Consider the following 15,881-nt stretch of genomic DNA (forward strand, 5'->3'; position numbering starts at 1 on the left):
GAATGCAGAAATTAATTCCTGAATGCCAGTGTGTGTAGGTGTGTTTGTGTGTGTGTGTGTGTGTGGATGCGTGCGTGCGTGTGTGTGTCAAGTTGGGGGGCGTTATAACCTCTGCCCTCCCAACTGAAACTCCTGTCACACCCGGTAAAACTATCTTGAACCAGTGGCCAAGGCACATATTTTTCATAATAAAAATATCATAGCACACCACAAATCAAAAAGTATTAATCCTGAAATAATGATGATCACATCTCAATTTACTCACAAATTGACTCCTGTGAAATGTGGCCCTGTTAATTTGAAACCAAAGTAGGAAGATGTGAATTTGATGTATGGAAAAATGTTTCACTGTTTTGCCTTTCACTGTACGTCTTTGGCATAGATAGATGAACACGGATATATTTACAATGCGTAATTAATAATTTTCTTACAAATCAAGTGCAATTGGGATCATTTCTCAAGGTGCCACTCATGATCTCTCATATCACATTAAAGTGGTCTACCCAATGCCAGGTTTGAAACATCATTCGACCTACAGTGCACAGTTGATTCCTAGATCGATACAATTTACAAATGTGTACTTCAATTTTCGGTTTGTGTCAATATCCTGATTATTTTGTTCAGCGTACATGCGCATGAATACGTTTGGCAAGAGAGTAATAGAAGATATCCACGGCGGTTGAGCTCCCTTATGACCAATTAAACATAATAAACCTTGCAAGTGGCATTTGAGGAGAAATTGGCTCCCTGAAGAGTGATGCTCAATATGGACAAATGATTTTGAAAATCATAAAAGAGTAAACAGTAAACCAGTCAGGATTTCATGACATTGAGACGACTTTTTTTCGAGTAGGTGTCCACCTCACTAATAATCAGATGTGGCGCTGGGGCAATTAAACACTTAAAACAATTAAAGCTGATTAGAATATTAGCATTTTTTGTAACATAATTGCAAATATCCCAACATATAGAAAAGCAATTACTGTATTTTCCACACTGTAATGTGCACCTAAACACCTAAAAGCATTCAATTTTCTCAAAAGCCAACAGTGTGCCTTTTAATATGATTCACCGTATATATATGGATCAATATTCTGATTTCTTGGACGTAGTATTTTAAATGTTCTGAAAAGCCCTTTGTTACAGCTGCAGCGGTTGTGAAAGCGCAACAGTATACAAATAAAGCTGTTTTGTATTCCTTTTAACGTAGCTCTATCTAGTGGCTGAATAATGCAACAACAGCCACCATTGTAGCTTCTATTCTATGCGGCTTATAATGTGGTGCACGCTATATATAAAAACAGTTTTCAAAATAGGCCATTCAATGAAGGTCCCCCTCACACTCTGAAGCACCTTATAGTGCGGAAAATATGGAAGGTTTTTTTTTTTAAATCATGTGTTGCTTTTTTTATATTTGACAATGAAAGCTGACTTGACTTGATTTGACTTTTAACATGGATTGGATGGATAAACTTTAAAGAAACATCACATATTCACCTCAGCTATTTTTTTTAAACCTTATGTGTTGTACAGGTGGTAGTACCATGACTAACTAGTTAGCACAGCCGCCTCTCATGGTCTTAAATCTGGGCTCTGGCCTTCCTGTGTGGAACTTGCACATCCTCCCCGTGCTTGCATGGGGTTTCTCCTGGTACACTACTTTCTTCCCACATTCCAAAAACTGTCGGTGTGAATGGTTGTTTGTCTATTTGTGCCCTGTGACTGGATGACGACCAGTTCGGGCGTTCATCCCGCCTCTCGCCCCAAGCGATCACAACTGCGATCCTTGTGAGGATGGAGGGATGGATGGATGCTTCACAACTAAGAGAACATCCATCACTGATACACTTTTAAAAGTAAAAAAAAACACACAAATATAGTCCAACATTAACTATTGACAACAATACACAAAACTCATTTTAATGCTGGGTGAAAGCCACATGAGCATCCTTGTTGCTTCTGTCAAGCAACAATTATGGTAGCTCCATTAGGTATGCTTGCCCAAAAACACAGAGACCCCCAACTAAAACTGCTCGCAAACACTAGTGCCTCCTTGCTGCGGTGTCGACTTTTACAACTGTGATGGGCACAATGCAGAGGACGTATTTCATGAACGTGCACAAAGTGCAAATTTCCAGATAATAAAAAGTGCTTCTTTTCCTCATCTTGCTCGGTTTCGCCTTCCTTTTTAATTCCATTGCCATTGGCTCGATAGAAATATCATGCTCTCGCTTAATCAAACGGTAGACTCTTTTATACATGGAGGATGTTTTTCAAATTACATGACTGGTTGATTCATTATATATTTGCGTTGCTGAATACCCGAGCAATGTTTATGATGACTTTTCATTCCTCATTTGAGAGGATGGTTCAAATGTTCATATTAGCCTGTCTTATTTGTGCTTATATTTCCATGTCAAGTAATATTGTACCACTGTGGAAGCAGTGTGGAAGTGTGTCTGCAGTGGGTGATTGTGTGCTGCTGTAGCTCATCATGTCTGGGCAGCGGAGCTGTGGTGAAAATTAGACCTGGCAGATGAGCATATAAAAGTCTGGATTGTTGAAGGCCTCAAATCCCAAAGAGGAAACCCATGTCTTTAATACTTAATACAATTTAAAAAGATGGTTACCAACCTTCACTTTAATTTCATCACCGAAGTCACTGAGCATGTGTGCGGTCTTGAGACGCATATGAACAGCAAAGCACTTTTTCAATCTGTTAAACAAACAGTATGTGTGATTTTGAATGCATGCATGTGTTTTCCTTTTCCTCTTGTGTCTCTAAGCAGTGAATAACTCCCACACACCCCCACTGAAGGGATTATAACTGTGGAAAAAGTGATGATGCTGGCTATCTAGCAGCTTTTTTTTTCCAGGCAGTATTTGACAAACTAACATGCACGCTTCGATCTCCCGGGTGATTGAGTGCATCGGAGTGTATGTAACCGGCCATGCCGTGGCAGACCTGTGGACCTCGATGCCTGCCTTGAATAGGGAATGACTGTTGAATATTTTACTCCCGACATTCACCACAACTCATAAATATTTGTTTATGGATCGTTTAGTCTTTCCTTGTTTGCACATGAGCACAAAAACATTTTTTCAAACGTGTGTTAATGTGTTGTTCATATTATGGTCTCAGATAAAAAAAATTGTAAATATGCAACACCGATTAAGGACAAATACATAGACATGCGCACTCAAACTTTTATGTACTTCTACATCTTCAGAGTGGGAGACTTCAACAAAACCCTAATTAAGGGCATTAAATTGAAATAAGCAGACACTTGCTAAGCTAAACACATTCTGTTATTATGATGCCATTATTCAGTTTCTGTGTATATCCTTGTACGTTAATTCAGATGCAGATCATGCGGCTTTTCTGGGAGAGAGCTGCCAGACATTAACCAGGGGGAGAGCCTTTTGGGACTCCTTCTGTGTATATATGTGTGCGTGGGTTCGTGTGTGTTGACGTTGAGGGAGGAGGTCTCCAACAGGCAAGTGACAGACACTGGTGGACCGTCCGGACAATGTGGATAGACTTACAATGGCATTTGGCCGCACAGGAAAGACAGACAGAGAAAGGGAGCGCATACTGTAGGTAAAAAAAAAAAAAAAAAATTGCACACACACACACACACCCCAGAAGCATAGAGTTGAATGCCAAGGAAAAGTTATTTCCCCACAGCATAGTGCACGATCCGCTGCTCTTTGTAAACAGAGCCCTCCAACAAGTCTCCCAGCCCCAATCATGTTGTTGTTAAGGTCTTGCTCCTTTTTGTGAATTGCCAACACCACCACAACCATCAGCAGCAGCACTCTTGGCTGTATTTCCAAAACACCCTTCTATTTTACTCCCGACATTAATTTCGTGTCCTTCTCCTCTTATGTGCCCTCAAAGGGAAAAAAATGATCGTGGGGGAAGACAGAGGGAAGAAAAACAAGAGTGAGAAAGGCTCGTGTTTGTACTGTAGTATTAAATTGGAGGGGGGGGGGGTCGACAGCACGTGAGAATGGGGCATGGATATTGGAAAAAGAAAGAAAACAGATTTTGCCTGCTGTCAGCAAGATTAGAAATGCAATATTCCATTGCTGGAATTCAAACACAGCTTCAAGCAAGCAAGGCAGAGAGATGCCAGAGTGATAGCACATGTAGTCGAGGGAAGAAAGGTGAAGTACAGAACATGTTAAACATCTTAAATGCACTGTGCCACAAATCGAGACAGAACAAAACACAAATACTGCAGTTATGGGGAAAAAATATGTAAATAAGCAGCTAGTTAATTCATTTTGCTTGCCTTAGAATATAATAGTGCATATAAATATTTAGGCTTTTTCTTGACAAATTCATGAGTTTTGACATTGAACCAGGGGCCCTTGCTGACTGCCGGGAGACCTTTGAGATTGGTAATGAACAAACTCAAAAGTATGAACGGAGCTTGTTATTTTACTGAAACTCTATTGTAGTGTTTGTATTTCCTATTCTAAATGATGTTGCTGGGGTGTGGCGAACGAAAGAATATAAAGCAATAGATGCTATTAAGAATAGCGCAAGAGTATGAAGTGCTTTCCGGGTTTACTTAAACTTGCTCGCACCCTAGGGAGTCATGTGAGGTATGGGGTGGATCCATAGGTTGTTCCAACGGAAATCCAAAATGTTGCAGAGCATAGAAAGCTTAACGTTCTGACAACGTGTAACTGAGTAGCTCAAGCTTATATTTAGAAAAACAAGCCCAGCTCCGTGTGACTAAATAAAGGTCCCAAGCAACAAACAACATCAAAGGAACATAGAACAAAACTCTTGTCCCAGTCACAACAGTACACACTGACGTACTTGATTGGTTGCTATGGCAGAGGGTAAAATCAATTGGAAAGCATTATCACAAGAATCTCCTTGCTCCCCCAAAAAAGGTTTGTTAATTTTTTAAAGATTTTTTTTATGCAATATACTTACAAAAATAATCTGTTTTGTTATATTAAAACAAGCTTCTTAAGTTTGAGGAAAAGCTGATTTCAAAGTGTTTTATCCAAACCCAAATTGAAAATGTACATATAGATCAAAGAAAAGTTTCTGTTTTGTTATCGAGAAATCAGAGTTCTTTGGTTGCTCGGTTGAGACCTGGTATTCTCCCTCTGGCCATTGCAACTGGCCGATTTATTCATATTCCTGAAGGTAGAAGCATTTGTAAAATGTGTGGCTTGAATGATGTGAGTGATTTTCCTTTTTCTTTTATATTGCACACTTCATGATGATCTGAGAAAGAGTATCTTGAATGACATTTAACGACATAATACTGATAGGTTCTACTGGCCAAATGAGGAAAAGATTAAATGGCTTTTTCATTTGGATGTTTTTGTAATTGCACATTTTATATCTAAAGCTTGGAAAAGAAGACAGGGTAGACTGTTTTTGACAGAAGTCTCTGTTGTTGTTTTTAGTCCTGGGCAGGGTTGTTTTTATTGTTTAACTCATTCACTCCCAAAGACGTTTTTAAACGTCTTTTCAGACTTGGTCCAGAATTGGCTGGTACTGAATGAGTTTTAATTATGTACGATCGCTTGGCGAACTGTTGGTGGAGATCTGGGGACAAGGCAGCGAACGCCTCTCGCAGCCCCCATTCTCTTCTTCGGAAGTTGGTTCCCTGGTCCGAATGCAACTTGGATAGTCTGGGTCTTTAGTCTGTCATCGTTCTGTGATCCACAGACACAGAAGGACGGCTTCTTTAGAGGCATGGAGACAGGCATGTCGCTTTTATGTAGAAGCCGACTTGTTTTTCAATTCCGTTTGTTGCGACGCCCGCACCACTGTTGTCCCAAGCAGTGCTACAGGGAAAGTCCATGTCCTGGGGTGGGGGTCATCGCAGAGGGGGATCCAGCATGAATCTCCGGAACAGGCTGCTTTGGCCCTAGCCATTTAATTTTGGGGGGTTTCTATAATTGCGACACGATAGTGGTGGGATTAAGAGGGAGATGAAATTGTTTAAATCCCCACTGAAGGCTGAGGTGCCAAATGCACAGTGCTATCTACATTCCTTTTCTGCTGCAAGAGTTCAACAAGGAGTGCCAACGTCATCGACTGAGTATACGCATTCTGACCAAATTGGCTTGTTGTTGCATCATCCAATCTTGATCTGACATGCTTCACGTCTTCCTTTCATACCCTTAATCACTCCCTCTCCTGGGAAGAATCATTTACGTGCTATCCATATCCTGAGCTTTACCTACTCAGAACAGTCAAAATGTGTAAACTATGAGAAGCGCACATATGACAAATTTGCCCTTTGCTTTCACACACGCACACACACACACACTCACACACGCACGCACACACACACACACACACACACACACACACACACACACACACACACACACACACACACACACACACACACACACACACACACATATATTGTCTGAAGAACAAAGGTATATCAAAACATGGGCAGGGGAATTTCAGTGCCCTTGCCCGGTGTCAGACAGGTGCGGGTGCATTCTTTTTCAGTGAAGATCAAAATCCAGGGTGGTCGTCTTGGTGATCAGTCTGATGGGTGAACAACTGCTTGGGTAGTCACTGTGAGAACTTTTGACTTTCATTGGCTGGAGGCATGGCCTGCGGTGTTTTGAGGGCCACTGTTGGACTGTGGCACAGAGAGTGACAGGACTGACCAGCAACACACCTATTTATACACGGAGGCCTCCTGCTTGCCAGTTATTTCGGGCAAGTTGCTTCCAAATTGTAATATATTTCATATCACTAGTTACTAGCATTTGAAAGTATAAAAATTTACAACATATCTGGTGAGTAATAAATGACGTGTAAGTGTAAGTTACTTTTTTTTGGTTTGTTTTTTAAATTGGGGATTTAATTGATTTGATAATGATTTTGCCATTTTAAAAGGAAAATACAAAATTTGCAACCTTAGCTGGTAAAGTTAACTTGTAATGAAGATCTTTCACTACGTAATGTGGGGTAAATTGTTAAATGTTTTGACTCTGGTGACAGATCACTGCCTTTGATTAATATAGTATCAATAAAAAGATATTTTGTCCAGTAAATGCATGATACCAAACTGTACTCCATAAATAACATTATCAACATACTCAAATGAATTATACACACGGGAAAAAAAATTTGCCAATTTGCATTCCTGTGATCAATAGCACAATTTTTTTTTAATGTATTGAAGTTTACTTCATCATTGGTCGAACAAATAATGGTGATAGGTGAAGTATAATTGATAATTGGTTTTAAAAAAAAAGAAATAAATAAACAAGCAGAGAGACACTTTCTTAATGGGTTGTAATGTAAATTGTCCGATTGGAGTTGCCGTAACGTGACATCCTCGGCTAGCATTTGATTTATATTTAACTTGCTAATAGTCAACTTGTGTTGAACCCCATTTTGCATACTGCAATTCATGGCACAATCATTCAGATCATATCTAAAAACTTACTTCTTCATTCCCAAAGCCGCTTTGGACTGAATGTTTTGCGTTTTATTTTGCAAAACCATGACAGTGATGGGTCTCTCAAATAATGACTCCTCAGCCATGTAAGATTCCGCCTAGTGTGTCAACATGACTAAACCCTTCATAAGAAACATTCTCAGGACTATATACACTTTTTAATTGTGGTTTCAAAATTGTAACATGTTCCACAACTCAGTAACTAATAATATTGTAATAATAATGAGTAACTCGTTACATGACAAAGTACTTGCCTGAATAAAATATGTTACAGTGAAGTGTAACCCCCAATACGGTTTACTACTTCAAAATGAGCAAATAGATGTCTGTGGTTTAATGTTACATTTCTAATTTTACCAGAATAATGATAATAATAATAATAATAATAATACACTTTTTCAAAGAATCAATCGGGAGGTCATCATGTGGATCGGTGCTGCGTCTGCAGTGCACTCTGCCATGCGGCCTCTGTATCGATCCGTTGTGGTGAAAATAGAGCTGAGCCGAAAGGGGAAGCTTTCAAGTTAACAGTCGACCACGACTCATATCCTCACCCAAGCTGTGGGTCATGACTGAAAGAACAAGCTCACAGGTACAAGCAGCCAAAATGAGTTTCCTGCACAATGTGTCATTGCGCTTCCATAAAGATAGGGCGCGAAGATTGGTTATCCAGGAGGAGTTCAAAGTAAAGCTGCTGCTTTTAGTTGGATGAGGTGGCTTTGGTAGTTAAGATGCCCCCTGGATGCCTCCCTGGCAAAGTGTTCCAGGCAATCCTACTGGGAGGAGGTTCTGGGCAGTACCCTGGACACACTGGAGAGCCTATCATTCATTTTTGTAATTTCTTAAATCTGTGCCAAACCAATGAAAACAGCGCAACTCAAGTCTTCATGTGATCACCGGTCCTTGTATTTACTCGCTTGCTTGACCATGACATCACTAGCCAAGAGTGGTTGCCCGAACATGGCCTGTTAAAAAATATACAGTGCAGGAGCGAGGTAAGGGGTGCACGCTGTAGTCATCATGAAGGTCGTGGGTCGCCATCTGCAGTCATCATGAAAGTGTGTGTGTGTGCCTGTGTGTGTGTGTGTGTGCCTGTGTGTGTGTGTGTGTGATTGCCCATTAAACCATTGCCATGAGCACCAGGAGTGACACTGCAGAGGACAAGCCCATCACCTCCATCCTCACTAATCAGTGTGGGTGAGGGGAAGGTCATTTCTATTCTCTCCAAACAGCGGTGTCATTATACAAATTTGTTACCTCACAGCCCATATCTCTCTCTCCCCACCATCCAAAAATGGACCCATATTCTCTTTTTCCCCCCTTTGTCTGCCTTTTCTGAGGATAGAAACAACACACAAGCACATAATACCTCAGTTGACATAACTGCAGGTGGTTGTCCTGCCTCCCCGGCGAAACTGCACTACAGGATTGAATCTAGACGAAAAGTATGCAACAACTGGGCAGAGTCAGGTCAGTTATGGATTTGCAGTGTGATATCCCACCCGGTCCAAGACACAGAACGATATGTATCTGGTAGTCTGTCATGATGACGAAAGACGTGTTAAAATTTCTGGTTTTCTGTGGATTTTGGATGGCAGAAAGCTACACATTTCTTTCCATCCAAAACTGTTGTACTTAATGCACTTTGTAGAATGCTAATTATTTCAGATGAGGTAATTGCAACCACCCGAGAAGGGCCAGTTGTTGCTTGGACCTGATTGGCCTGAAGCTCAAGTGAACTCCCTTTATAAGAGGGATGAGGAAGTCACTGCACGCCGGACAACTTGGAGAGCAGTGCTACACGTGGGCTGCTCAAAACTGGTCAACTGTCACTCCTGAAAATAAAGAAAACTGGAAAATCTCCTTCCTGAATCCTGGCTTAATTGCCTTTTTATTCTTTTTTTCACCTGGCCTGCTGTTTCGCCGCATAACAATTGGTGGCAGTGGTGGGATTTGAACCCATGCCTCCTTAGAGACTGGAAGCAAGACCGGACATTCGATGGACAAACAAGTCAACATTATCCTCCTCCAAAACCACAGGCTCAAACCCCTGACCCTCGAATATTTAGGCTGACAAACCTTCCTACGGCACAAGGAACTCCAACTCAGGGTTACCTACCATATGCTCATTCTCCACCGTTTCCCACTGTAAGTCAAACTGCAATTCCCAGGGTATCAGAACCCAGAATTCCAGATCCAGGCATAACATAGTCTGACAGCGTGACCGCCGTGAAAAACAAAAAAGTTATGGAGTTTGACCAGGCCAATACTACCCTCAGGCATCAACTACCACGCACCCTTGGCCAAAAAGAAAATATAGCACTTTATTTTACCTTTTAATGTTAATCACACAGCAGGTAGACTTTTAAATAATCATCACAAGTGTGTTTTACATTTTTCAAGGTTGAAGTGGTTTTCTGTATTTGAATGTGTTAGTTTTTTTTTTTTTTTTCTGAGACGTAGACCAAAGACAATTTTCTGGCAATATGTGATCGACGACAATATTTTTAAAATTGAATTGAAGTGAATAAAAGACTGATCATATTATTCGATTTTAAATTAAACTATACACATATTTTGCATTATTGTTATACTGTATATATCTGCTTTTTGGGATGTCCTGGTATTATTAATGCCTCCACAGGGCTAAGCGGGGGCGGGGGGGGGGGGGGGGTATTTAGCGCATGCATATATGTTTGTGTGTGTGTGCATGCGTGTCACATGTATCTGAATGAGTGATTGACTGCAGCACTATGACAGCCAGCATACAGTGGCACTGAGATGGATTTTTGCTTGAGGGCTGCTGGAGGGTTTCACAAATCAGTCTGTTCCTCTCATCCTTCTTGTCTCTCCTCCTGTCATCCCCCTGTCCTCTTGCTTTTTTTAAATCAAATCTTCCCTCGAACCATACCGACGACAGCTTTTCATACCTTGTGATGCCCCTCAGTCAGTGTTTGCTTGTGAAGTTCATCAAGGTTGCATATTATTGGGCAAGAAATGTTGAAACCACGGAAAGTTTCTTTCCATGGCTCCCGTTGAAGCTGATGTAATAACGTGTAACGTTGTATCTATTTTTCACTACAGATATGCTTGACTGAAGATGATGTTTTGGTGTTTATGTGAAGAATTTTCACTTTCATTTACTTTCAAAGTGATTCCTTCAACACCTGTGATCAAAGTTGAAGGTAACATAAAGCAAAAGAATTGTGGACGTTAACCAATATTTTGTTCGTTTGCTTCGTTTTTGGATACACTAATGTACAGAGAAAACAAAATTTTAACAGCTCATTCCTATAGCATGAATTTATGCATCACCATTTCTGGATTATTTCAATAATCTGTGACTCGCTTGTCTGAAGACCTGCCCCGATACGTCTGTGCTGGTAATATCTCCGACCAGTTTAACATGTTAAAAGTAACTGATAAATTAAGACCAGAAAAACGAAAAAATAAATAAATAGTGTTAACCTGTGAGAAATTAACACTTAGGCGTCGCCACACAGGTGATGATTACTGACTTAGGAGTGATTCTGCAACGTGTTTAGCCCTGGCAGTAACCACCTTGAAGCTCATTGTTAGCCGCTACAGTATAAGTAGCACTGAGCTAATCGAGATGTGACCTCTGACTGGTGCATTGTCCCACTTTAACACAAGCATGTCCAGTCTAGGGACCGTCTCGGCGCTTGAGTCTCAATTTTGCTATTCAGTGTCTTTTAATGAGGGTTAAAATCAGATTCCCCCCCCCCCCCCCTCTCATGTTGTGATGAGAAACCTCTTATTTCCAGCCTTTTTCTACTACTACTACTACTACTACAGTACTACTGTACTTATCACATGCTATGAATACTATGTTGCCTTTAAATTACTATGAGAGCATTTTATCCAGTGTTTTGTAAAACTGTATTATTGTTGGAGTCTTTGGAGGGATTTTGTCACAATGGAGCATTATTGGCACTCATGAACACATTTTCATTTCAAATGCATGAGATGATTATGCCTGTGAATTAGCTACGTAATTTGTTTTCAAATAATTTAGTGGAGTCTGATAGAATAGCAACACCGAATGTCTAAGGAGACATCGAAGAAGCCCTGAGCTTTGGTAGTGCTCAGTGGGTATTACAAGTCAAGAAGCATAGGGAAATGGCTTTGGATAAAAGTAGAAGAAATAGAAGGAAAGGAAATAACGGATCTGATTGTATACTCGAAACTGAGACAGATTAAGGTAAAGAAAGCCTTGAGAAGGTGAAATATTAAGCAAGCGCGCAGGAGGGATGAGAGTGAGACGAGATGCAAAAGGGACCAGGTGAACAGGAAAAATGCCGTAAATTAATGGGGAGGAATTGAGTTGGGAACTCCCAGAGAGCTGTGAATAACCTGTTTAGACCCATACTATATTTCTTCTGTGGATGCTCTCAGTCTATCCACTTCCCTCAAACAGGGACAAAATGCACCTTTGAACGGAGCCAAGGGCACCTCACAATAACTCATGGGAGCAATTAAAATGTTTTGATAAGACGTGTCAGAAAAGTACCAGGACTGATGTAACAAAAGATACAGTATACTCTATTTCAAACTTAAACTTCAGTTGTGTTCTATTGTCTTTGTTCCTTCTGCCTGCCCTCACAAACCGTGTTCTGTAAAACTGCATTTTAAATAAATAGCATCATATAAACAACTGCTATTGGAGTATTTCAAACTCCTCTGTTGCACAGAAGAACTCCAGCATTAAAAGGGTCACCACTCCGCATGACCATGCTGCTGAACAAGAAGAGGTTACAAAATAAAAAATAAAAAAATAGGATTAAGGCTGACACATTGATTGGAACAATTGTTTGGGGTTCATGGTATTTCCTAGATTGTGGTCTTCCGGATGAGTTTGGATGGATACACACATTTCAACTAAAGCTAGGTTATAGTGGTACTTGTGGTAGATCACTTCAGTGGCTCAATTGAACCAGATCACTTTCGTGATGAGAATCAATCAGATATACAACAAGCAAGCTATTGTACTTAAAGTTGATTGGACGTGATTTGACATGCACACATCAATCTGTTAAAAGACCTCACAGTTGACAGCAGATGAGCGAGAACACACATCTCATTTTCTACATGTGGATCAGTGAATATCAAAAAGCACTCGTTTGTTCTCAATTACTTTTCAAATTGAAATAGATGTATTATTTCTGAATTAAAATCTTTTTGTGAATAAACACATACTATAAAACTAACACATCTCCTTTGCATAGAGATGATATCATCATTGCACATGTGTACCGTGACTTACTTAGAGTGCCAACTTGTGCATTTTTCAAGTAACGAGTCATTGCTTTGTTGAGGTTTTTTTTTTTTTGTGTGTGTGTTGCTCGGAAAAATGTGCCGGCTTCAGGTGCACCACCACTCAAGTAAAGTGGAAAAAAAGTTGGTGCACATTCAGTTGTTTCGTTAATGGAGCAAACAGTAAAACACACACGCGCACACACACACACACACACACACACACACACACACACACACACACACACATGCAAATACAAAATTTGGACATGAGCATGAAGGACATGCAAATACTGAGCTGACCGTCTGATCAAAGCTCCTGAGGACACATTGTAAGTGGTGCCCTCTTAAAGGCCTACACTACACGCTATTGTACAACTGTGTGTGTGTGTGTGTGTGTGGTTTTCGGCTCAATTATACTTCGTAGAAGCGGTTTGTTTATTTATATTGTCTTTAATTATGTTTTCATAATGTTTTTAAATTTAGATTTTATAATGCTGTGTTTTTTTTACATCTATACATCCATCTTCTAATCCACTTATCCTCAGGAGCGTCGTGGGTTTGCTGGAGCCTATCCCAGCTGTCTTCGGGCAGTGGGCGGGGTACACCCTGTACTTGTTGCCAGCCAATCGCAGGGCACAAAGAAACGAACAACCATCCACGCTCATCCATCCAACCATCCAACCTGCACCTCTGCACTGTGAGGCGGACGTGCTGCTAACCAGTCACCGTGCCGCCTGCGGTGCTGTTTTTCTGGAATAAACTTATGCCTCGAAAAGTGCATGTTTTTTTGTGGGCTTCTCATTTAATTTCAATGGGGGAAATTTATTTGATATGAGAAAATTGAGTCACAAACTTGATTAAGGAATGAAATAAACTCGGTCAAGGTACCACCGTCTTTCAAATCATATCTCCATGTGGTTGCAGCATCGATGGAACAAAAACAGTTTGGAGGAGCTTGTAATAACTGTGAATCCATAGTTTTGCTGGGTCTGAAAAACATTCCATTCCTACATTGTTGTCAGAAAAATGTTCCAGATAGCATACATCACACAACGAAGGTTGTACCGCTAATTAATTTACAGTATATTACAACAATGTGGAGAAAGGAAGGACACAGTGCCATAAACATGCCGTCTTGCCTCAGTGTTGTGCGAAGCAAATCATTTTTCATAGTCCAAGTTGCTTCATGTCCATCTGTTCAATGTTATGTTGTTAAGTTTAGAATCAAATGCAAATTTTTGACTTCCCATTATATTCTTTTTATGAGATAAATAAACACATGCCATCTTTTCATCTGTGAACAATCAGCTGAAAATCGCATGAGAGAAGCCTACTTACCTGGGTGTGTTAGATCAAAGTGTTTATATTTGATGAAACAAAAAGCACGGGACAAACAAACACCCCATTTTGAACATATTTTAAGAAGCCAACCCATATATGGCACACAAAAAATACGAACCTAATGTAGCGTTGGTGAAGCCACATACTTTCCAGCATGCTTGTAAATAGTTGTACCGGTACATAGTTATATTAAGTTAAAGGTTTCTTTTTCATTCGTGCGTATGCAATGTCTTTGAGATGCACTATTCAAAGGAACATTTCAGATGAACGGGTGAGAGTGCCATAAAAAGCATGGAGGTTGGCTTCAGCAGACAGTCAGTGTGTTGCATGACTCGTCGAGGGCTGTGGAAGATAGCACCTCATGAATGAACGTGTAATCTAATGTGTGTCTTTCACATATCCCAGGATTGATACCAACTCTCTCTGGAACAGACTATTTTCAGAGTAATTTCCTTCAGTGTGTCAGATATTGTATTATGGACTTTTTGGGGCCGTTAGCTACAGCTAACGGCCCATTTGATGGTGTATGGACTGCCTATTCTCCAAAAAACGAACTTGAGGTAACAAATCTGTTAAATGACACACATTTGCGAATCAGCTACTAACTTTGCAGTTAGCAAATGTAGCATGAGTTCAAGTGCTACGTACACCTTCCAATATTCCCCCTTTGGTTCAAACCACTTGATTATGTGTGCCATGTCTAGTCTTGCGTCAGAAATAGAAGGGCACTGTGTTCGTATTGTTCAACGCCGAAGAACTGATCAAAGAATGATCTAGGACATATCACAATTTGCAGCAAGACAAACACAAATTCTTACATGCTAGACTTTTGGCGCATGGATGTGAAGCATCCCAGATGCCAGACCACCAATTGTTGCTTATGTGATGACATTGGTTATGACGCATCAAGAAAACTTAAAATTGGCTTTGAGACACTATGCTGGTCTGTGACACGTCTGTCGGCTCAGAATCGGGCTGCGTTTGTTGAGTCTGACATCGGCATTACAGTTATAAGAACCTATTTGTAATTCAGCGTTATCAGTGTTTCATTCCCAGAGAAATAAGATGCTTCTTTCAAGATTTTGTGCTGCTATTGTCATAGTGGCATTTCTTTGTGTATGAATAATTACTCCATAAATTTAGAAAATAAGGTGAACCTTATTATGATCATTCAGCTACATGTGGCTAAAAACACGTAAAAGTGAATGTCGTTTTTTTTTTCTTCACAAAACTATAACACAAGACTTGAACAGTTTAGTCTCTAAATCATTCCCATGATTATTTGAGCAATACAGAGGCCATGATGTGGAAATAGTTCACCAAGAAGAACCAAAGAAACGTATGGGGACAATATTAATGAGAAAGCAGGCTGGGATTTTTTTTCCTTCCCACTCTTTTTCAGCCAATATTCCATGTTGTTTTGTATGTGAAATACTTTGTCAATTACAATAAGAACTAAGAAGTGCAATCCCTACTCTTGTAAATCATTGTAAAATGCTATTGTCTAAATTAAGTATTTTTTTCAAAAAGTGCCCTGTAATCAATAACAAAGTTGGCACACTAAAATGTTGCATGTTCCACTCGCCCCCTCCCCCCCTCTGAGCAATTTAGATATGGTCCCAAGTGAAAGAAGATAGATGAGCGAGCACATCTCAATAAGTCCAATCATCCGTTCATCAAGCAATCATAGCAGTGGTTCAACAGGACTTTGTTCACCCCTACTCAAGGAATATTGTCTGCCGGGCGGACCTTTCACCCACATGTTGCGAAGGGACTCATCTGGCTTTGAGAACA

The 15,881-nt window shown here is 40.3% G+C and overlaps 1 long non-coding RNA gene across 1 annotated transcript; it reads left to right on the forward strand.

Annotated features, from left to right (window-relative positions):
- Positions 1-4,836: 4,836 nt before the first annotated feature.
- Positions 4,837-13,521, forward strand: LOC147200631 (uncharacterized). The gene is made up of 2 exons (XR_015101920.1): positions 4,837-4,911; positions 13,292-13,521. It is a non-coding gene; the product is annotated as an uncharacterized LOC147200631 (long non-coding RNA).
- The last annotated feature ends 2,360 nt before the right edge of the window (positions 13,522-15,881 follow it).

The sequence above is a fragment of the Hippocampus guttulatus genome, chromosome 9, assembly GCF_054856545.1.
Source record: "Hippocampus guttulatus isolate MCC_2025c chromosome 9, RoL_Hgut_1.0, whole genome shotgun sequence".
Classification (NCBI taxonomy): domain Eukaryota; kingdom Metazoa; phylum Chordata; class Actinopteri; order Syngnathiformes; family Syngnathidae; genus Hippocampus; species Hippocampus guttulatus.